The 23,511-nt window shown below is 39.4% G+C and overlaps 1 protein-coding gene across 1 annotated transcript in view; it reads right to left on the bottom strand.

Moving 5' to 3' along the window:
- The window catches only part of mfr (misfire), a 426,204-nt gene that overhangs the window by 249,547 nt on the left and 153,146 nt on the right, over positions 1-23,511 (bottom strand). The window lies entirely within an intron of this gene.

Raw genomic sequence — 23,511 nt, 5'->3', positions numbered from 1 at the left:
TCGGTTCTCAGGGTAAAACATTTCATTAAAATCTTAAATTATACAAAACAGTCGTAGGTCCCGTTGAAGAGTAGTCATGATTCTAATCAATCGTTCAGTTCCCTCGTAAGTAGGTAAAAACCCGATATGGTGTTCATTATTCAGCATATCTAACCTAAATAGCTCTAATACTATCCTATTACTACGTATTATAAGTTACGTTGAGAAAAGAAACACATAAATAAACCTAGATCTAATTTATTAGCATGCTAATATTTTATAATTAAGAATAGGAATTAAATTATCAGCAATAGTGAAAAAAATTGGATTCATATTATAATATCATTCTTGAACTCGTAATCCTCATGGTAAACATAATTGAATTCATCGTATTATATTCATTAAACTGAATATCATCCGGTCATATAACCATATTCATTATTTTTAATATGTTTCATGGGGTAAGAGAGGGATAATTCTTTATTTATCATGGAGGGAGTGGTATATCTTCCTGTTAGTATTATTTGGGCTAGCTTTGGGACATCCACTGGATTCTCATTTGAAATTTTGGTTTGGATTTTCATTATAACTTCTTCACGACATGAGATAAGTAATATGTTTCTTAATTATGGTTTCAAAAAAATATCAATGCAACTATAAATGTACCTATCCATACTGATATCAAGCTTATTATAATTGTATATTTTTCATATGTGCAAGATTAACTCAAGTATTCTTACTATTGAGTGCCACCATTAAAATAATCAATCAGTTGTAGTCGCGAAATTCGTGCCAAGTGTTTTCACAAATACGTGCCATTGCATACAAAACCAACTCTCAAGTTATTCACCGCTGTGCCAAAATTAGGTTAAAAACCCACTCTACCGATCTACATTCACATATAAAGACGTATCTTTAGTTATGCGATGTTCTTTCATCTGTACGTATATTCAGATTATATTGCATGTAATACTCAAATAACCTAGCGATATGTCTGGCATCAACGCTATTTGTCGACCATATGACGCTTGGACTGTAACATACATTCACATAAACATGACCTAATTCCATCTCTTGCATTGCTAACCTCTATATTAAAAACCATAACCGACACAGAAATTCGCAATAACCTCATTTAGGCATTGCTTACGCAAAGAACAATTCACATTTCCTCAGACTAACAACATTATGCAATTCTTCCCGATACCTTCATATATAAAAAATACACATTCAACTTCATTTCAATAACCTCTGTGTTACGGTCAAAACAGTCCAATAGCCTGAGTTTCCATTCATAAACTGCAACTCCCTAATATTTAATCATTTCCTTTCAATATTATAATCGTACTGGCCATGTCTGCCGATCAAGTGCTCATAAAAACTAGGTTACGTTACGTACATCGCATATATTCCTCTTAACCGCAAATAGTTCGATATTAATTGGTCTCCTCAAGTAGATTGGCATTTAAAACATGGATATGCTCATTTTTATCTTGTTTATAACAACCTAAAAATATCTCAGGAGCACTGCATTTGTATTACTTTAAAATAGCACATGTCAGCGGTTATTTATTTAAATCCACACAATAGTATTCACTTATTGGCACTTTATATATATCTGTAGGCACTTCTGCACTCAAATAAATATATCCTAGCAATTAATTACAATTTTATAATGCAAATTTCGAAACTATATTACTTATCTCGTGTCGACTTTCCCGTTACTGGCTCCTTCCTCGACTAGGACATCTCGGAGTAGTCAATCATGCCCCAGGATCACGTCACGGCTGGATTCGTCTGGGCATCTTGGTTTGAGCTGAGTTCATCTTGCGCAATCTTTCTCCATTCGTTTAGGCGAGCTTCATTACGTCACCAGGGATCATGCAACGAAAAGACAGCAAATATTTTGTAGAATACATATTTCTCTGATGAATTTCAGGTTTTCCAATCGTGTATTTGAGTTTATATATTTTATAACTGATAGAAATATTTCTCTTAAATTATATATTTCTACAATCTTGGTCTGCTTTTCGTCAACTATGTCGCCTAAACAGGTACTGCTTATAGCTTGAGATAGTTATTTCTGCGTTTCTTAGTATAGATTGGCCACTTGTTATGCTATTCCAGCCTTTTTTTTAACGTCGATATCTGACTCGGCCGCAGTCACACTTTACTTCAATATCTTGGCGTTGTTCTTTGATTCCTTAAGTATCCTGCAGATATTGGAGATATATTCCTTCAATTTATTATATATAAATTACTTTAGTATTTATAATTCGTTGATTTCCTTTCGCTATCTCGTAGTAAGACGTACAGTTCTTCCTTCACGCAGTTTTTCTTCTCAAGGTATTTAAGAATCGAGTCAATTCAATTATTTCATGGTCCATAGTTGTTCAATCTTGGAAACTCTTTTCTCTTTTTCCGGTCAATATCGACCTCCGCCTACTGATCAAGATCGGCTTACTGTACGATTATATTCCGTTCACATTTATGCCGCCTGAAGCTGCTCCGCGCCATATTTGTCCGCTGTATCTACACAATAGTTACTGCCTCAAATGTAACGTAATGGTACAGTACTATACCCTGGCATGCTATCGCAACACTGTTAAATAATATACTCTCGGGGATCGACGAAGGTGGAACAAAGGAGTCCCTCAGGAGTCAGTATTCGAATCAGTACACATCTGACTCATTTATACTATCGATCTCACTGCAAGGAAGGTTTGAACAGAGGGAGAAAATCTTGACTAGTGGGCTATGCATCTTGAATGACTATGGTACTTAAAAAGACAGAGGCTAGAACCAAAACTGAAGTCAGTTGTTTCGAGGAAATAAGTAAAATGATTAACAGGAAGCTACAAACTCAGGTTATTTTTCATTTAAATTTCCCAACATATTTTGGTATCAACTGAGAACTTGAACTATCACCATTCATCAGCAGTGTGGAACGTCTCCAGAACACTGTGGATGTCTACTAAATTCTCATTATGGGATGTATCAAATTACGTCTCACTGTGAGAATATCTAGCTTTCAATTACCCTGACAAAGTACGGTTCTGGGAGAATATAATAAGATTCACTCTGGCATCCATGTGCTAAGAAGGAGGAGTTTAAGATGTTAATGACGTCCTCTCTGATCAGGAGAATAATTTCAAAATCAGCAACAAAACTTTTCCCAATGATTTTAAGAAAATTGTACTGGCAGTTGGAATGCCACTTGGTAAGGAACTGTGATGACATATGAGCCATGCTAAAATGTTTTATCTCTCTGGAGCGAATCTTTGCACTGTTATGTGTGTGGAATATAAACATGGACCCCACGCAGATTGGAGTGGCGTTTTTATGCCATAAATGGGTTTTTAATAGATTTAAACTTGACCCATACTACCATCCTTCTTGTTATTTTGATTATTGATATTACAGTAATGGTAATCCTTGTATAAATATTGTTTCTACGGTTCTGCTTTGCCGTTCTCCTCTTTTAATGATGGCCGATTGATATGCATCCTTCTGCTCTGCAGCGATAATGGGCTGTGTGTCTGTTGTTCACGTGATTGTGATGTGTTCATAGCTGGGTCTCTGATTGATTTTATTTACGTGCATAACATTGTAAAGTATTTTGCCGTCGAATGAATGTACGCCCTGCGAGTCGACGCGGAGTCCATTCGTGTCGTACGAAGTGCGTAAGCTGATGGGTTTATGCATGACCACTGGGTCTCTATTATCCTACTGCTGACTGTCTGCGCCGTGCACGCTATCTCTGACATATGTGAGACCTTTGTTTGTGACTATGAGAGTCATACTATATGAGTTGGTGTTCAACTTATTACCTTCTCTGAGCTTCTTCTTTTCTTCTCTTTGCTGCGTGGGAACTCTGATCTGTGGTAATTGTTGAAACGATGTGGAAGTTAAATAGACGCGTATGTAAAGAATTTTATTAATCTCACGGAAAGAACGACCGAGTTGATCCGTGTGGATTGTATTCACTTTACCACATTATGCCGCCATATGAATAATTTAAGCTTGATGTTTGAAAAACTGTGCTCAGGTATTAATGTTAGGACTCCAATTGATGAACTCTGCACATGTACGTATCCTTTCTTTGAATTGCTGGCTTCATTTCTTGTTTCTTTTTTGAATTTTATTACATCAATAAACCCTCATTTAAATTTAGTTTGAATTTTATTGCTAGTAGCCCGAGTCTCGTTCCTATTCTGCATTGAAATGCGGGTCGTTTCCAGTTCAGGGCTGTGTCTTTGGTCTTTCCTAGTCGCGGTCCACGCCTCTAATCTCCCGACGTGTGTGTTTTATGGTGACGTCGGTTGTCGGTAAAGGAGGTGGTGCGGTTCAAATGGTAGCAGATGCGAGTTCGACTAGGATATCTCCTCTGAAAAAGGATCGGACGAGGTAGAACAGGAAATGGTGATTTATGTTGGATATATTAAGTGAGTCCTAAATACCCCTAGATTTAGTGTTGTGAAGCCATTATGTTCTGACCTTAATCCTGAGTGTTATCTATAATTTATGTATTCTTGTGACCATTTGCATGTGTGTGTGTGTTTTTGTTACCGCTGAATCTTTGCCTAGAATATGGAAAGTCAGAAAGCTTTAGACATGAGTAACGAAAGCGAAGTTTTTACCGGGGAAATCTCCAACCTTGAGAGAGCAAAGATGGAAGGTATTGAGGAGGTTAATGCATCACTCGTGTCTGGTAGCGATAGTGGTAAATGCCCTGACGGTAGGAATGCTATTGTATGTAGAAATTGTGCCCTCGACGTGAACCGCGTGGAGCCCATTTTCCCCAATTCTAGACCTGCTAGTGATCGTAACGCTAATGTTAACCCTTTTTTGATGTCGTCAGGAAATGGAAGCTAAATTTTTCTGTAGAAGGGAACAGCTCCAGTGTCGAATTTCTTGAGCGGGTGAATGATAGCGCCGAATGTAGCTCACTACCCCTTGATCTGTTCGTTCCTGTCATCTCGGGGATGCTGGAAAGGCCAGCGTTAAAATGGTTCAGGCTGATCAAAGCTAACATTCAATCCTGGGACGAATTTTCTACTCGTATCAAACAGCGCTTTGGGTTGTCCGACATGGACTACTGTTTAAAACAAGAAATTTTCAGAAGGACCCAGGAAGTAGGGGAAGGAATCGATGATTACACCACCGGTATTTTGACTTTGTTCAACCGTTTGTGTGTCAAGGTGCCTGAATCTGAAATTTTCGACCAGTTTTATAGAAATCTAACCCCTGATTATAAACTATACATAAAAAGATCTCAGGTTGAATGTGTTGAAGATATTATTAATTTAGGTCGTGAGTTCGAGTCGAGAGTCAGTCAGAATAAATTGTACCGTCCGCCTCCTACTCCAACCGATTGTTCATTTCGTGACGTTGCCTGTCGTACGCCCGTCAGATCGGTCTCTTTTGGTGCAACCCCTTTCCCGTCTTGCCCCTTTGGTAGTCCCGATCGCAGGTCTAGCTTTGTATCTACGCCTCGACGCTGTGTAAACGCCATTCAACCTTCTAACTAGCCTATAGTAAGCGATACTGCAGTAAGGAAGTGCTGGAATTTGGGAAACAAGGGCATATTTCAAAGAATTGTCGGTCTAAGCCTCCTCTGAAATGCTCGAAGTGTGGTCTAGCTGGTGTCACTCAGCACGTGTGTCCTCGGTGCAACTCTCGGCAGGGAAACTAAATGCCCGCCGGCGTGATGGCCCGTCGTTGGCGCCTGATGTTGGTGTTAATAAAAGGATCTGGGGCCTTCCCTCGTCTACACCCTGGGCCAAGATTTATGTTGGATCGCGCGTACTGTATGCCTTATTGGACACCGGTTCCTGCGATTCATTCATGAACCAATCCCTTGTGTCTTCTATGGATTTTAAATATCTCCAAGCCTGTGAGAGCTTGGGAAAGCTCATGTCTGCTGATGGCCGTCAGGTATGTCCCGTGGGTCGAATCAAATGTCATATTAAAATTCATAATCTTTCGTGGGATTGGTCATTTAATGTTGTTCCCGATCTATCTGTCCCGGTAATTTTAGGAACCGATTTTATGCTGTCTGCTGGTCTATCTATTGATTTTATCACCCGTACCTTTGCCTTTCGATTCAAATCAAGGGGACCGTAAGTTACCCTTTTGAAGCCCCATTCCAACGTGTTACCGTATGCGCCTTTTCGAAATCTCAACTTCCCAACGCCTCATGTGATTTGACTGACAACCAAACCTTGATGTTAAACGGCGTGTTGGAATAATTTTCTGATGTTTTAGCTGCTGATTTGGGTTATGAATTTCTTACGTGTGCAGACCAGTCAAGAGTTTTAGTCAGGGTCATACCTAGGTTTTTCACTTCCTTACTGAACGGGATTACGGTGGCATTTAATGTCACCGGAGGAATAGCACAATTTTTACACATGATGTTTAATAGTTTCTGAGAACCGATAACAATTTTTTGAGTTTAGGGGGGTTGTGGAGGAGAGAATTTTCACTGGCGTACACACAGAATTGTTGAAGATCTGAGTTAATATCTCTTATTGCATTCGGTATATCATTTATATTAACGTGGCAGTAAATTTGGAGGTCGTCGGCAAAGAGGTGATATCTATTATACTTTATTTTAGAGGAGAATTCATTTATATAGAGGACAAACAGAAGGGGACCAAGAACAGAACCTTGGGGGTTCCTGCCTTCCGGAGTGGCCACTGAGAAGCAGTATCTTGTACTGTAGCACGTTGCATACGATCTGTAAGATATGCGGTGAAACATTTTAAAGCAACATTACCGAAAAACGATTTTTTGCTTCATCAGCAATGGGCGGAAATTATTTACAGACGATTACAGAAAAGAGAGCGATGAGCGTGACAAGAGGAGAGGAGAGCTCGGTGGTGGATGAGGGAGAAACGCCGGTTGGCAACAGGGGGAGCGAGGACCAGCGTGAAGAAAGAAGAGGCAAGGGTGAAGATGGCCGGGAAGAAGAAGACGACGATCAGGGAGTGGAGTATGACGTAAACAGTCGTGAACCACCGGAAAGGGCTGGAGTGGAACAGGCGGCAAGTGCCCGGAGAGAGGTAACGACCAGAAGTGTAAGTTTGAAAGATCTATGGGGGAAGAGAAATAAAGGGCAGGAGAAGAGGGGGAACAAAGAGTCTGTAAGGGTGGTTAAGAAGGGAGAGAGCAGAGAGGAAACAAAAGGACTTCGTAGAACTAGAAGTTAAATAACGCTGCGGAGGTAAATAAATATAAGGCCGATATGGAGTGAGAGGGGAGGGTAGTAGGTAGCTAGGGTGGAAGATAGGCGTGATAAATATTGAATGGGTGGGAAGTAAGTTGGGGAATGAAGAGGTTTGCAAGATAGTGGAGAATTTTGATATAGTGGCCCTCCTAGAGACATGGCTAAAATAAGGGACAAATCTAACCTGGAAGGTGTTCTTGATAAGGAATAAAACGAAGAAAAAGCAGGGAAAGAAGGGGAGAACTTCGGGCGGAATTTCATTATTAGTTGAAGAAGAACTAAGTGATCAAGTCATAGATATAGAAAATGAGCTAGGTTTAAAATGGGGCTGGAGGGTGGGAAGAAAGAATGTGTGTTTGGGTTTTATATACAACCCTCCAAGAGGTCAATATATACGAATGATTACTTCTTCGATGGCCTGATAGAGGAAATTAATATTATTAGTGGAAAGTACGAGGAGGATGGACTGATTTTGTTAGGGGACTTAAATGCAAGAATAGGAAGCTCTTGTCCAGAGTATGGTAAAGAGGCAAGGAGAGTAAAGATGGGAGATAGGAAAAGTGAAGATAAAGTGCGAAATGTTTACGATCAGAAGTTGTTAGAAGTATGTGGGGCGTGTGACTTGGATATTCTAAATGGGTGGTGGCAGGGTGATAGGGAAGGAAAAATGACTTAAATTGCATCCAAAGGAGGTAGTGTTATTGATCTTATTATGAGTTCGGATGATATGTTGGACAGAATTAACAGGATGGAAGTGGTTGTTTGGATGGAATCCCATTACTCCCCGCTATATATAATCGTAAATAGGGATGGGGGTGCAGAGGAGAAGGGTTCAGGAAGAGAGTGGAGTGTGAGAGGTCGCAGAGTTCCTAAGTATCTATATGTGGTCAAAGGAGGGGAGAGCGAAGTTAAGCAAATACCTGGAGGAGGAAGAATTCCAGATCATCAGGGTGGGGATTGAGGTGGCAGTAAAAGGTAATAATATTGACAGAGCTGTGGAGCTTTTGGAGTACCCGGGAAGGAAAATAGCGGAGGAGAAATCATACAGGAATAAGAATAGAGAGGTGGAAGAGGGTTGGTTCGATAAGGAATGTGAGGCAGAAAGGAAGGCAATGCTGAGACGTCGGCTGAGTTCAGGAAACATGGTGAGAGGAGGTTAAGGGAAAAATTTTGCAGGATGAGCAAAGAATTCAAGAAAATGATAGGAGAGAAGAAAAAGGTTTGGCAGGAGGCTGAACGGAAGCTTTAAATAGGGAGTGTAAGAAAAGGGAAGGAGAAAAGGTGTGGGCGAAGGTTAAAAATTTAATAGGGAGACGAGTAGAGTGACGAAACCGAAAATCGGATAGGGAACATGGATAGAATATTTTCAGGAATTATTAGGAAAACAGGAAGGGTGGGTAAGGGTCGACGGAGGTGATAAAGTAGATAGGGGGCTAGAGAGGGTCTGCCAAGAGCTGGAAAAGAGAATAACAGGTGAGGAGGTGAGGGGAGTGATAAAGAATTTGAAGACCAGGACTGCGGGTGGGGAAAGTGGGATAACGAATGTGTATTGGAAAGAAGTAGCAGAAAATAAGTAGATGATAGAGTGTCTGGTAACATTCTTCAACAAGATATTTGAAGGGGCGAAGTTCCCTAAAGAATGGCAGAAGGGGATTATATGTCCTATTTATAAAAATAAAGGGGACAGGAATAATCCCAGTAATTATAGAGGTATAACCCTGCTGGACTCCCTGTGCAAGGAGTACACGGATATTCTAGCAAATAGATTGAGGAAGTGGCCAGAGGATTACTCAATTCTGTCGTGCTTTCAAAATGGATTTGGGAAGGGGCGGATGACAAGCTGCTGTCAAAGTATTTATTGCCGCAATTGACTTCCAGAAAGCGTTCGATACAGTGAGCAGGGAGGCCCTGTTTGAAAGACTGGGGAGGGTTGGCGTGGGAGAGAAGATGAGAAGAGCGATCAGAGGTATATACGAGAAAGTCTATTGTAGCATCAGGGTGGAAGATGGGGTGATGAGTGGAGTGATTGAATCGTAAGTTGGGCTGAAACAGGGATGTAATTTGTCGCCAATGCTTTTCCTATTGTTTATAAACGACATACTAGGTGGCCATTTAGAGAGAAAATGGGCTTTCCCGGTTCTAGGCAAACAAGATATTCCAGGATTAATCTTTGCGGATGATGTGTTGCTGCTGTCGTTGACAGCTGGGGGTTTGCAACAAAGTTTGAATAAAGTAGGGAGTTTTGCAGAGAAATGGCCATTGAAGATTAATGGTAAGAAGTCTAAGGTGATGGTATGCAGGAAAGGGAATAAAAAGAAACCGGGAGTAAAGTAGGCAATAAACGGGGAAGAGATTGAGGTGGTGGAAAAGATGGAGTACCTGGGGGTGATGCTGAGTAGAAATGGTAGTTGGAAGGAGCAGATTAGGCGTATTAAATGAAAAGCCCAAGCATCACTCTCAGTAAATAGGGTATTGGAAAATAAATTCAGGGGAGCAAGCTATGCTATACAAAGTATGGTATTTAACACGTTGGTGAAGGGTAAAATGCTATATGCTTCGGAGGTATGAAGCGTAGAAAAAGAGTGTGTGATACTAGGCGGGTAGAGAGTAGGTTGTTACAGGCCTACCCTTGTGCACCGCGAGTGCAGGCGTGAAGATGTTGTGTAAAGAGTATATTAAGATCGATATTTTAAAAAGAGTGCTTGGATACTGGTGTAGAACAAGAGAAGGAAGAGGGGACCTGATCCTACAGTCGGCCTACCAAAGTTAAATGGAGGATAATTATGGTGACTACTGGGTGGACAAGTGAAAAAACCCTTAGATAGACTGGGGTTGGGCGAGTTTTATAACGTTAAATGGGGCGGGAGTAAGGGCACGCATTGGAAACACGTGATTAAGAGGGCGAGAGATATTGCTGAAGAAGAATTGGAGGCCGAATGCCGGGAGAAGGCTGCCATAAAAATGTTTCTGAGAGTTAATCAGATGCTAAATCTGAGAGTGGTAAATGTAAATAGGGGAGTGAGAAGAGGGCTAATCTGGTGGTTCTTAGGTGTATATGTTAATAAAGGATGGACTAAGGTAAAAGTAAATACGTTGTGTGTATTATGTGGTGAAGAAAGGAAAGACTTTCATTTGCGGAATGAGTGTAAAGGAACGCTGGAAGAGAGACGGATGTTTAATAAACAACATTTAGAGTGGATTTCTCATCCGTGCAATGAAGATAAGCTTTTGCGGTGGTTAGTGGCGGAATGGAAAATTGCTTGGAATTTGTGTAGGTTTTTGACAAAAACCAGAAACGGATGTTCAGTAGCCTTAAAGGCAAAGTCTCAGTTGTGCCAAGAGAAGGAAGATAGTGTAATGGTTTGTCGTGACACAAGTTGTTATGTTCTCAACACTGTACTAAATATACTTATCCAGTACTTAACATTATTTTATTAGGATGTGCATTTGTTGCACAGCATGGCGTAACTATCCATTACAATAAAAAGTTCCAATGAGAAGAACAGCTGTTCTCTCCAGAGAGTATACATCTCTGTGTCGTTACGCTGTTGTTACTAGCGCATTCACTGTACTATTATTTTTAAATACACTACACAAGCAATATACTGAATCAGCACAGTGGATTTGTCGACCTTCCTAGCTGCTGACTAGTAGCGGAGAAGGGGGGAGGTGAGGTGCTGGCGTGTGCCACCGCAGAGAGACTTACTGTCATATGTAATAGATGCTAGTTCAGGCGGGTGACACATGCCATCACGTATCCAGAAAGTGAGGTGGTTTAAACCTGGGGTTACCGTATTTGCCGTACTTTGCCCTTTTAATTTTACTTTTAATTAAGCTGGCCGAGAGGCCAGTGGATTGACTTTCCCTTGTTCTCTTTACTTTGTGCTGTTATGCCCACCAGTGTGGGGTATCATTGTATCTTTATAATGTATTGTCTATGACATCTGGTTTCCTTGTTCTTTGTTTTTGCTGTAACTGCCGTAGTTTTGCACTTTTTTATTTTTTTCCATTTGAGAATTGTTATTTTTCTCTGTTAAGATCGATTAGGTTGTGTAACTGTAATATCTGGAGAAAAATAAAGGGTTACTTAATTACAAACTCATTTATCATGGCACCGCCAAGACTACAGGGTTGGCTGTCGTCGTCAACTCTGAACTATATAACCAAGTCACCGAAGTGCATAGACATTCTGATCGTCTATTGACCGCTGTCATTGATGCTGGTAACTACTCCTTGCGTATTTTCTCTGCTTACACTCCTCAAATACTGTATAATCCCGAATACCAACCGCACTTTCCCCCCCCCCCCAAATATTGTTTCTAAATCTTGGGTGCTGGTCGTATTCAAGCCGTTCATTCTCGTAAATATTTATTATGATTACATGGAGTACGTTATTGAAATGGATTTGAATATGGTTACTGTACTCAATATACAACATGCAAACGGGCATTCAGGTCTTATTGTGTTTTTGTTGCGTCCTAGAAAACAAGATCGATTTTTCTCAATATGGTTACAGTGGCATGCAAACGGGAAATGTAAGGTAATGAAATACGGTAAATCAAAGAATATGGGTAAATATGCGATAAATATGAAAGCCGCTGCTGCGGATGCTCGATTGTCATTTGTTTCACAAGTGTTGCTGGCATGCTGGGTGCGCGAATAGCTGATCTCGCGGGATATCGTACTTTGCTGTTGTTTATGGAAGTCTACCTCCCATCTGTCCCGTGAAAGTGCTGTCTCGATAGTAAGCAATGGATTTAAAACGGCGTCTGCGGTCTTGTGAGAAACTTAGCACCGATCACTGACTGGAGATCAGTTTTAATCTAAGTTCAAAAATGATCTGAGATCAGACCGGTGTCGTGTTGTAAGCACTGATCTAAGATCAACTAATCGAAGTTCAATTTTGATTCCAGTTCATATGTGAGCGTTTGGTATCAGCGCAGAAAAAGCTGAGTGTCGCGATTCACGTTGAGCAGTGTGAATCTGTTTTCATTCGTATTCCGTGTGCCGAGTGAAAGAAAGAAAAAAAGTGACTGAAATATTTGTATTGAACAAGTAAGTAGGGAAATAATACATTAATCCTGTATTATGTAAGTTAAATTTTTCAACAAGCAATAGGCCTACAATTCTTTATTTCTTCTATTTTAGGCTCCTGCTTTCAAATCAGCTGATCTGCACACCTCGACCTGGGAAACAGCTGTTGTGTTCACGAAGGCGCGGTCGCCTGGCACAAAATGAAAATGGAGACCTTAAAACTTGATAATGAAATTTAAAAGTTGGAAATTTTAATGAAAAGGAGAGTGTTAGGCCTGGACCATAAGGAAAACTGGGTTTAAGTGCATAGTACAGTGGCATTATTAGACGCATATAGTTGTAATGCACATTACTTTTGGCTATTTTTGTTTCAGATAAAATGTTTGTATAATTTAGTTGAACAACTTTTTGTAATAACCAACTGTATATATTTTTGTAAATATTGTTACCTAAATACATTATTGATAATTGCTGTCCTTGTAGCAGTGTTTTTTCTTCCATGAACGTCATTTGCAGCAGGTACTGGAATTTCTTCGAATGCTCTTCTTGCAGCGAACACAGCCTCATCTCTTTCAGGGACCTCATCTACTGCATTTACAGCGATATTGTGCAAGACGAATACTGCAACTATGATTACCGGAACACGAGCTAACTTCACTCATACTGAGACAAGGGAACCGTCTTTTCACAACCCCAAATGTTCTTTCTATTGCTGACCTGGTTGCTTTATGGGCTCGATTATAAGCTCGCTCTGCAGCTGTTTCGGCATGGAGTAGGCCTACTCAAGCCAGCAGGTAACGACAACACTGATAGCCGTTGTCTCCCAGGAGTATGCCTTCTGGAACGTCGTCTGTTTCGAACTGAGCATGCACTCGTGAATTAATGAAAATAATGCTATTGTGAGCAGATCCTGCCCATCTTGCTACGATATTAAGGGACCTGTAACAAGTAACATGAACATTTAACGAAAACCACCCATGACGACTCTGCGTTATCGGTCCCAGGAGATATAACACCAGGGAAGTGTTCTACATCGAAAAAATCACGCATGATTTTCCTCACGTCGATCTGTTCGGAAGGCAGTTTGATAAACTCGTGTTTCAGTGCAGCAATAAGATTAGAAACGCGATGAATGGCTCTGCAGACTGTCACTGCGACTACATGCAGTAAATCACCAACGACTGACTGAAAAATTCCCGTGGGAAAGAATCTTAAATTCAGTAACAACATGTGCATGACAAAGGTCTGTTTCTCTTCGTAGGTTTAACTAGAATATCACGCAACCTGAGTTCTAGCTGTTTCACGGTATCTTTTCGCAGTTTAAACATCTTATCACTCAAATCTTCCATTGAATTTCCTCTTTCACAGAACACACGAGGACCCGACGAAATTCATCATTTTCATCATCAGAAGATATATCAGAGTAATCAGATTTCTGTAAAATACGAACGAGATAAGATAATATCGTAAGCAATTTATTGAGATTATGTTAAAGAATTATTACATTACACTGCAGGAAGAAGCGTAATATTGCCTACATACGGACAGCAACTATAGCTAGCAACGTCTGAGCATAGCGTATCGAAGAGGAAGTGCGACGTCATCACGACTTTCCGTGGACCGCCGCACAGATGGCACTGCCATCCACAGTGATGTCTGAGCGAGAGGATAACAGAAGCATTATCGGGACTACTACTTCAAAATCTACTAAGGAACACAAGCATGCAACTTACGTTTGAAAATGATTTCATCTGCTGGACACTTTGGAATATTTCCTGGATGATTTCGCTGCCTTCGAAGTAACCAGCTCCCTTCTTATCTCCTTCATGCCGAAGAAGAATCGACATTTCAAGTAGTGAAATACGAGTTTTGGTAGCAAACACAGCACATGATCTTCACAGCACCCCAAATGCGATGACTTCACTTTAATAACATCTAATTTATCCAAGCACTCGAAGAAAGTATCACCCCATAAACTATCCATATACGATAGTTTTTCCGCAACAACATTTTCCACTCGCAACGACACATTATAAACACTTTCAGACGCATACGTGAGATATGTGGCGCTTTGCATTGAGCCGTAATTTTTAAATAGTGTTAGGGAAGCAGGCACACTATCAGTCGGTTTGCCGAAAAGGAAAGGACGACATAAATCACACTGAATCACTTTTGAAATATTCCTCACTATGTATCCGGCTAAATGATACACTAAGTACTCTTTGTTACAATTCAGCCCACTTAACTCAGGTAAACTGTTTTCCCAGTCTGGTATTTGAATGTCATTTTCGATGTTCACAATTTTTTTCCTGATTTCATCTACGATTTTTACTTTCAATTTCTCATTCAAGAATACGCATTTGATTAACAAGAGACGTTAATGGGGATTCAGCTCTGTACTCACAGTTTCCGCCAGACGATAAGGCAAGTTTAGACGGTACGTAAATAGACTGCAACGTGTGTAAATGTAGAAAGTCAGTAGTGGACGGATGATCATCACAACTTAGTGATCGCAGGCTACCGAAATGACGTTCTAGGGGATCTTGATTAAATTTTCCTGTCAAACCATAGCTATAGTTGTGTTCCCACAAATATTCAGACACTTCTAAGGCACTTTCCACGGTAAATCTTAAGGACTCCAGTGTCCTTTGTGAAGCGAATGAATTTTGAGTATCTCTGAGAACATTCTGCCATTTAATTAATGTTTCATGTGCCTGTGATCCTTTTTTACAGTGCTTGAATGGGAATAGACGAATTTAATGCGTCAATCAGACAGTTTAAATCGCTTGTGAAAATTTCCGTTTGTTTAATGTCTTCTAAACCCTGTGTTTTAATACACCGATAGAATGCTATACCATTAGCGACTGATCTACTGAATAGTTGAAATGCCAGTCTTACATTCATTCGCTGAAACGAATTAAATACAAGTGGGCAGAGGTCAGTTTGTAGCAAACTTTCAATCTGGAAAATTTAGGAGACGAGTCACATTCGTAAACTTTTCTGTAGAAAATCAACAATATTGCCATTATAATTAACCTGTCCTTTGTCATGAAAATGATTTCTTACACATTTAAATATATGTGGCGCGTCTGAAAATGCCCATAATTTTCTTTTGGAGTCAGCTGGATTGGAAATATAACACTTCAGATTCTTTATGTTACCAGATATTCCTAATCATTTCCACAACTTTTATTCGACTGGCTACCATCCGATGTGAAACCAATGATTCGGACACCTACTTGCTCTAATTGTATGATGACTTGAATGAGAATGTTTGCAATTATATCACCAGGGGTGGCGTTCCGGCTAGCATATATCACTATGGGTTGTAACCAGTTATATAGAAGAGGAACAAACATAAAAACTAGAGCATGATTTGAAAACTGACCCTCGATTTTATCTTCAGTAAATTTCCCCAAATCAACAAAACCATTCACTTGCAACGATTCCGAATTAAAGCGAATTTCTTCTCGTAACTTCACCTCGTCAAATATCAACATCCCTAAGCGTTCATGTTCCTCCTTTCCATTAAAAAATCTGCTATGGCAGCGGTAGCATGCTCATTTATGCCGTACGAACATTTTAGGCCCTTCCCCAAATTTCTCAAGTGGGATTCAGAAGGCAAAGGCAGCAAGTCATGATGTAAACAGTGCCGATAACCCTTGGGAGACTTTATTTTTAAAAGAAGTGAACCAAGAAGAAATTCATCACTATATCTCATTCCTTTTTTACTTTTCGCTTGACATTTCTTTAACATTGTATCGACTATAATTTTCTTTTTTTTGCTGAGAGAACCGAACTGTTTTGACTCAGTGAAATTTCTCTTTGATTTTATATCAGAAATATCTTTTTCGCGCAAATGTATCTTATCTTTAGCGACATTGAGTTGATTTTGCGTTCTAATGAAATTACGTTTCTGATTCTTCAATATCCTCTGTCTTTTTGGTTGTACCGGTGAAGGGAGAAGTAGTCTCCTCCATCTGATGGATCTCCCGGCCCTCCGAGGTAAGCACTATTTAGTTTATGTTTCGGGTTTATAACTTTCAAATGTAGTTTTTAATTTAATTTTCTTTAACTTCCGGAGTTTACCCGGGACTTCTTCCACTCGCCAATTTTAATTTCACATGGCTTAGTCTTCACGGCTAGTCATAATCATTTTGTTTTAGAGGCATTTCCATTCTCCTTTTGGCTTGATTACGTTGTGTTATAATTATGTAAAATTTCATTCCTCTTATCTTTTATTTTAATTGTGTAAAATCTGTAAATTTTAAGTTTCCCTCGGGTTTGCCTCTAGTAAAGCTGTTTAGTCTTAGCATTCTCTCGTTCAGAATAAGCTCCTTATTCGAAAGTGTGTTACAAATGTTTGCTTCCTGAGCGGGCTCTGGGTTAAGGTTTTAATTATTTTCACCTTTTCTTTTCTTCTTTACGTCTTAACATGTAGGTGTGGTTTGTGAGCGTGTGTTCCTTGTTTTAAATGTATTTGGTTAAATTATTTCTAATTATTTCTGTATGTTATTTTAAACTCAGCGCCGTGAAGCCTGTACTCTTGGTATGATGGCTCGTGTTAACCTTAACCTGCGTCACTGATGGCCCCATTTGTAATGTAATTTCCTAATTGTTATCATTTCAGTAAATGTAGTACTTAAACACCATCACCACTAATTTAGTTTTCTCGGCAACACACTACCTTCTCACGGCCCGGGTATGGTTCCAACCGCTTCCCATCTCCATTCCTTTAGTAGTCTGTTGGCCAACCTGGTAGTTATATTCTGATGTTTTCCTGTACATGTCGTGCGTGCGTGTCCGATTTTATTTTATCTGGTCAGAAAATCATTATTTTCATTTATAACGTTTATTATTATTATTATTATTGGCTGATGGACCTTAAGCTCTGCTTAAGGGATATCCCAGCAAATAGAAGATACATTTAGCTTCGACTATAATGAAGGAAAATTATTCCAATCAAAACGGCTTTTTTCAGAGCCAAACAAAGGACATAGGGCCCGCTTTGAAGGTCCTACAACTGAATGTTGAGGGTATAAGCCGATCCAAAAGTGACTACCTCTTAAAACTGCTTAACGACAACCATGTAGATGTTGTACTACTTCAAGAAACACATTGCGAGAATGAGAACCAACTTCACTCCAGATGTAAACTACCAGGATTCAATCTTGTTGCAGCTACCTTCCATAAAACCTATGGCAACTCTACGCACAGTCGAAATAATATTGAGCAAGTAAAAATTCTTGACGTCAGCTCTGATAACATTTTCACCACCAGAATTAAAGCTGCAGACTTTTTTTTTTTTTTTAATTAATTTATTGGCTTTAGGTGCCAGACCAAACAGCCAGCTAGATAGCTGCAGACTTGGAAATAGTAAACATTTACAAACCACCATCTCAAACTTGGTGTAATGAAGCCATCAAGAATGTAAATCATCCGGCAGCCATCTTGGGGGATTTCAACAATAGGAGTACTTCCTGGGGGTATGGAGATACTAATTCAGATGGTCTTGGTGTGTTAGAATGGTCTGAAACAGAAGATGTTTTCCTTGTGTGCGATGCAAAAGAGAGAGGCTCCTTTCACTCAGAAAGATGGAAGGACACCAACCCAGACCTCTGTTTTGTTTCAAGGGACGAGCACGGAAGACCTTTACAGTGCAGCAGGAAAGTACTGAACAATTTTCCCCGAAGTCAGCATAAACCAATTCTTCTAAAAATTGGCATTGAAGTCCCAATAATAAGATCAACACCTGTACCTCGCTGGAATTTTGAAAGAGCAAACTGGGAAGCGTTTACTAAGGAGTTGCATCACAATATCCAGTGGATTCCACCCAAACTGGACAACTATAAGCGATTTGTTAGTTTAACATGTTCCATAGCAAAGAAACACATTCCCAGAGGATTTTGAAAAGAATATATCCCTGGATGGAATAGAAGATGTGATGAGCTGTACAAAGAATACCAAATCAGCAACAGAACAGAAGTAGCTGATGAGCTATCGCAAAGCCTAGATTCTGCCAGAAAAAATAAATGGAACTCAATGACAGCAAGCGTGAATTTCCAACACTCAAGCAGAAAAGCATGGACTCTTCTTAGAAAACTTGGTAGTTGTACTCCCAAATATATTAATAAGAGCTCAGAGGTATCTCCAGTAGATGTACCTAAAAGAATCATCAAACTGTCCAAAATACCAGAAAATGTCAATAAAGATGAAAAAAGAAAGAGCTAAAAACTAGGCTATCCTCGACTGAATCAACTCATCAGTTCTCAGGGAAATTCACAACTGCAGAAATCTCAACAGCTCTAAAAGAAATAAAACCAGGCAAAGCAGCAGGAGTGGATGGGATATATCCAAAATTCCTGAAACATTGTGGACCTAGAACTCTACACTGGTTACTTATGTTCTTTAATGACATCTTAAGAAATGGTAGGCTTCCATCTTTGCTTAAGAGAACTAAAATAGTTGCCATTATAAAGCCCGGAAAAAGTGGAGATAGTCCTGAAGATTATAGACCAATAGCACTCTTAAGTATTTGCTACAAGTTAATGGAGAGAATGATTTACAACAGACTCTCAACCACAGCCTTCCAACTCATACCAACTGAACAAGCAGGATTCCGACCTAACCGAAGCTGCTGTGACCAGGTCTTGGCACTCACCAGCCACATTGAGAACGGATTTCCAGACAAGAAGAAGACAATCGCTGTTTTTGTGGACTTGACATCAGCTTATGACACCGTATGGCGACAAGGGATGATTTTGAAATTCTTGAAGATCATTCCCTGTAAGAACCTTGCAACACTGCTGAATAACATGCTATGCAATAGAGCGTTCGAAATACATTTAAACGGCAATAAGAGTAAGCCCTATATACTAAACGATGGTTTACCCCAGGGATCAGTTCTTGCTCCTCTACTATTCAGCATCTATACTGCAGATCTTCCAGAAACTACTTCCAGGAAATTCATATATGCAGATGACATAGCTCTGGCTGTCCAATCGAGTGACTTCAAAACAGCATAGATTACACTCACAAAGGATCTCCATAACCTGAACAAATATTTCAGTTCTTGGCGACTCAAACCTAACTTGAACAAAACTGAAGTAAGTTGCTTCCACCTAGACAACCAAAAAACCAACTATGTACCTCAAGTCGAATTCAAAGGCCAAAAACTTAAGTATAACCCATATTCAAAGTATCTGGGCGTCACAATGGATCGGACACTTTCATTGAAGCAACACCTCTCTAACACTGCAGCCAAGATAAAAACAAGGAACAACATATTACACAAGCTCAGTGGAACAGGATGGGGAGCAAACGCGACAGTACTACGAACATCAGCTCTTGCCTTGATCTATCCAGTTGCAGAATACTGCTGCCCTGTGTGGCTTAACAGTGTATATACTTCAAAAGTTGACACACAACTGAATGATACCATGACGACAATATCAGGCACCATCAAATCGACACCCCTAAAATGGTTACCCGTTTTATCCAACATCCACTCCCCTCACATACGAAGAGAACTGGCTCTAGTAAGAGAATGGCAGAAATGTCGCAGTAACCCTCAACTGTCCTTACATTAGGACTGCAATCCTCAGAAACCGAAGAGATTAAAGTCCAGAAACCCATCATGGAAGTTAGGCGAGAAGCTCCTGGAAACACATTTTGATGTTGATGCGATCTGGCGCGAAGAATGGACCTCTTCAAATCCTGACCACCTGGGTTTAATCCACCATCCTTGTAGAGATCCTCCTGGTTTCAACTTACCGAGAATGGAATGGACATCTCTAAACAGAATCAGGACAAACCATGGAAGGTGTAAATTCTGGCTTCACAAGTGGGGAAAATCTGAAGACCCATTCTGCGACTGTGATAATGTGCCTCAGACCATCCAGGACGTTGTTATGGACTGCCCAAAAAGAAGATTCAATGGATCCGTTAAAGAATTACATAGTGCCTCTACAGAAGCAGTGGACTGGCTGAAAAGTCTGGACATTAAGTTTTGAATGCTGACTTGTAAATCACATACTGTACTTATTTAAGAAATATGTATTTATATGTACTTATAATGTATCCTTGTTTTGCCTTACGAAATAATAATAATAATAATAATAATAATAATAATAATAATAATAATAATAATAATAATAATAATAATAATAATAATAATAATAATATATTATGAATTATATTATATTATTAATATTAATAATTTTATTATTATTATTATTATTATTATTATTATTATTATTATTATTATTATTATTATTATTATTTTTAAATAGCCTTTGGTTGCTGGTGAAAAGGAGATTAACCGTGATGGTTTTTAGTAAATTAAAAATTACCTAATGAATTATCTCGTATTGCTTACCCTTACCATTTGAGGAAGGCGGAGTTAAGGTTAGAGATGACACGAGCCTGCTGAGGCAATCCCCTAATTTACAGGTGCCAATTCCTGAGTGAACGACAGACGAAGTGAATGCATCTTTGGCAATCGTTAAAGACAAATTGTCAGAATTTAACGCCGTTCGTTTGTTCTTCTGTTCCTCCGAGCCGTCTCTTGTGTGAAAGCCCAAGTGAAGCATTACGTAGACAGGATTCGCGACTTGTTGGCTCTCAAACGAGCGACAGGAGTGTGAATCCTTATTGACTCAGTTTTCTCGCATTTTGTTAAAATAGTAGGCTTGCTCGAAGGCAACGCATTGCCTAACTCCAACTCCGAAGTTCAACTGTCTACCCCGTCTGAATATTGTGGAAGTGAAATAATTTCTGTATCTACCGCCTCCCGAACTTGCACTGTGGTAACTAGTGATAATGTTCCCCTGGGATCTTCTTCTGCTCTCTTTACAAGTGCTTCTGTGCCTGTACGTAATGCTTGCAATGGTTCTTCTGCACAAGTTGGTATGCCTTCTATTCTATGGCACCTGGTAATTCTACTGTGTCTTTGTGTCAACCTTCTGTTGCTACACAAGCTGTTTCTCATGCGATAGTACAAAAATATCCCCAAGTCCAAGTGTCACCTGTATCAAATGCTTCGGTGGTTTCTCAAACGTGCGTGAATGTTTCGGAAATGAGAATGTCTGCACCTGTTTCATTGCAGTCCAATGCTAGTCCTATCCTCACTTTAAGTACTCAAAATCAAAATCAAAATCACTCTATTTGAAAATGAGGTACACTAAAATACATTATTGTCAAGCACTAAATTTTAAATTAACAAGAGAAGAAGATATTTTCCTAAAATACAATATTATACTTTTTACACTAACAATTATTTTATTAAACACACAGCTCATCCTTAATAAATTTATATTGTTTACAAAATTCTACTTATAATATCTCCTGTACTTACGAACATAGTCAACTCATATACAGTATTCGGAATTACTTCAAATAATACTATATAACTGGTATTAAAATTTACATTGCATTTATTTAATTATTTCATTATTTCATTATTTCATTATTTATTTATTTATTTATTTATTTATTTATTTATTTATTTATTTATTAATTTATTTATTTATTTATTACCCATTTTGGAACCTAAGAAGCTTAACGACCTGCTGCGTCTTAACCAGAGCCCCTATTGCCACAGATTTTCAGAGTTCCTGAAGGGCCTTCGCAGCTATCGTAGCGGTCCCTCCATTCTTTTCGCAAGGGCGTTAGAATCAAGTTTACTATGCTGCTGAAATTCTTTCTCAGATCAACTTTAATCCTTCTCAGGTACTTCCAACACCTGCTGTATCCGAGATTTTTTCCAATTCATCTCACACATTAACTCCTGTATTTAAGGGTGTGCCAAAGTTCACTGCTAACTCGATTGATGGCGTCATTTCTTTCCTTCGATTTTTATTGAATTTAAAGGTCATGCTATGGTATACAATTTAAGTCGTGATCATTTCTTTCAACTTTTATATCCACATGTATCTGGTGGTCTTTTTGAGCATATCATTGGAGCCATTTCTGAGAGAGGGACAGTGGATCAGTTTCATGCACATGTACTTGAATTCTTTATTCCTTCACGTGCCTTGTCTTCCTTGGTGCAAAAACATTATTTCAGAGTGCAGCATTTGAATGAATCGTTGTCCGAATATATTCAGGACATTAAGTTCTATGCTAGAATTTTTATGCTTACCTATTCTGAGTCTCAAATGGTTGCCAGCATTGTTGTGGGTCTTGCCCCTAATTATCGGTCGTATCTTGCTCTTTCGCCGAGACCAGCCAGCTTTGCTCAATTGGAAGCTATCACTGTTTCTACCGAAGGTATTAGATATGCCGACCAGCTAAGTGTTGCGTTAGCTTCTCCTCCTATGAGCATGTCCTTTCCACAGGTTACTAAAACCGCTTCTAACTTTCTTTCCAGCCATATAATTCTCGTGCATGTTTTAATTGTGGCACCACTAATCTTTTCCAGCAGAATAATCCTAAGATTGGACCCTTAGACAATTCAAAACCTGCCGTGGGTGGTCTCACTGAGAATTTCCAGAGGAATTGTCCTAAGATTGAGCCCTTAATAAATTCTAAACCCGGTGTGAGCAGGGTCACTTCCACCAATAATTTTTGTCAATACTTTGGGTCGAATAGGCATTTTTGGGACAGTGCCTTCACAATTCTTCCGGATCTGGGTGTTCTGGTAATGATAATTCTAGATGGCAAATCGCCAATTCTTGTGCCAAACCTCAAAGTGTAGCTTCATGTTTCGTCTGTTATCGCTGTAGGTTAAATGATGATTTACACAATTCTGTGGCTGATGATAGGTCTCAGTATGACCCTAGTGTCAATTTCCTACAATCTTGTGGCATTTCTGCTATCGCTCCTTTTAAATTACCTTACATATGCTTAGAGGTGAACAATGAAACTGTCTGTGCATTGGTAGATTCAGGAAGTAGCATCACTTTGATGAGTGAATACTGGTATTATTCCATGAAAAATGTTTGCAAGTTCCCTTCTTTGAAACCTGTATCTTTAACCTGCCATAAAGCTAACTCTGATTCCTTGAATGTGATTGGATGTCTGGATGTCAAAATAAGAATTCGTAATTTCACGTGGAAAATGCCCGTGTTGTAGCGAAAGATTTATCTTTTACTTTCATTTTGGGTGCAAATTGTACTGTCAAAACCGGTATGATTCTGGAACTTCAGTACAATGAGTTCCAGTTTAAATTTTCCGTTAGTGTCTTCAAGTTGTGTATTCGCTGCCCTATTCTTCCTTTTCGTGTCAATGTTGTTTCTGAAGACACGGGTAAACCCAAAGCTTTTCACTTT

This window comes from Anabrus simplex, chromosome 8 (assembly GCF_040414725.1).
Source record: "Anabrus simplex isolate iqAnaSimp1 chromosome 8, ASM4041472v1, whole genome shotgun sequence".
In the NCBI taxonomy this organism is placed as follows: Eukaryota; Metazoa; Arthropoda; class Insecta; order Orthoptera; family Tettigoniidae; genus Anabrus; species Anabrus simplex.
This window is presented reverse-complemented; position numbering and strand designations above follow the sequence as displayed.